Here is a 1,759-nt window from a genome sequence, read left to right as displayed (position 1 = left end):
CAGCCTTTGGGAGCCACCTGTCACTCACAAACAAGACAGTCAATTCACAAACAGGCCAAGGTACACAAAAAGGTCAGACAAGAGAACAGCAACTTTCTAAAAGTGCTGTTCTCAAACACAGGATTTAAAAACCACCTTTCCTAAAAGATGTGTTATTAAATTCTGAGTTCAGGGATACCAGACATTTATGTCCGATCTTGCTCCTCTGGGAAGATATGCAGGTAACCACTTTAGCCAGCATTCCCCATGATAGCCTATGAGCAAGATAGCCTTACAATAGTGAAAAAAAATGAAAATGGTTGTAACTCACTACCAGAGCATGTCACCTGCACTAGTGCATGCTCTACCTTTCACATACACTGCACCCTGCCCAAGGGGGTACCTTGGGCCTTCCATAGGGGTGACCAATGTGTACAGAAAGGGAAGGGTTAGGCCTGGTCAGTGGGGACACTGACCAGGAGGACATAGCAGTTCACAGACGGCACACAGGCACTGCAGTGGCAGGCCTGAGACACCATTTTAGGGCTTCTCATGTGGGTGGCACAATCAGTGCTGCAGGCCCACTAGTATCATTTGTATCACTAGCCCTGGCACACTCAGTGCACTTTACTAGGGCCTTCTTGGCCATACAAATATGCCAATCATGGATAGCCAATTACAGTAACAATTTACACAGAGAGCATATGCACTTTAGCACTGATCAGCAGTGGTAAAGTGCCCAGAGTCCTATTGCCAACAACCACGGGTCAGGAAAAATAAGGGAGGAAGAAGCAGAATGCTTGGGGATAACCCTGCAAAAAGGGCCAATTCCAACAGAGGCCAATTGATAAAGACATTTATGAGTTGGTGAAGTCGTACTGCGGAAGTACTCCACATTCACATAAATATTTTGTTAAACTACTGCCCTTGTATTTTTCCACCATTCTACATCTATGCTTGAGTTTCAACTGGCAGATTAATGTTTTGTTTTTTCAAAAGTAAGTTTCAGACTCTTATTGCAGCCGACAGTCTTTCTCTCTAAACTCAGTAGCCTCCACTTGCACACAGACTTTCAGTGGATTTATAGAAATAAAGTAAGAAAATGATCTTTGGCCTTTTCCTGGAAGTCCGACTCTGGCATCAACCCACGGATGTGTTACATTTACTGTTCTTTCTCTCTATAGTGAAAGATAGTTCTCTCAGAATAAACAATCGGAAAATGAAATCATGACTACAACTGCAGTTAAACCATGTCCCTGCGTAGCATAGTACAAGGACGTCAGGCATTTTTAATGTAAATATTTGGAAACAATCTCAGCTTATATTTAACAATATTTGTAGTTCACACACATTTACAGCAATGCATCCTTAAAATCGCCACATATTATTTCCATTTTGGTATGCATCTGCCACTTGTATTACAACACTATGCTACAAAATGATGGCTTCAATCCATACAAAAACCTAAGGTTATTTTCATAGCCATAATCAATAACCATCTCAAGTTGCCATGCTTGGGAATTCCTTGCATTCGTCTGTGAAAATGCAGTTAGTTCAGGCATGTAATACAAAGTTGTTCTCCTAAATGTAACATTTTAAAATAAAAAGAATATTTGTCAGGATCCTGTGTTCCTGAAACGGTACTGAGTGGTTCATTGTATTGCAGTAGTGTCTTCAGATTGGCTCAGAATGGAACAAAATGGAATTATCGACCCACGCCAACACTGTATCCTTCTTCCTCGGGTTCCCAATGGAGTTAGAACGCGTGTGTTGTCCTGTG

Source organism: Lissotriton vulgaris, chromosome 9 (assembly GCF_964263255.1).
Source record: "Lissotriton vulgaris chromosome 9, aLisVul1.2, whole genome shotgun sequence".
Lineage (NCBI taxonomy): Eukaryota > Metazoa > Chordata > Amphibia > Caudata > Salamandridae > Lissotriton > Lissotriton vulgaris.
Note: the sequence above shows the minus strand (reverse complement) of the source record.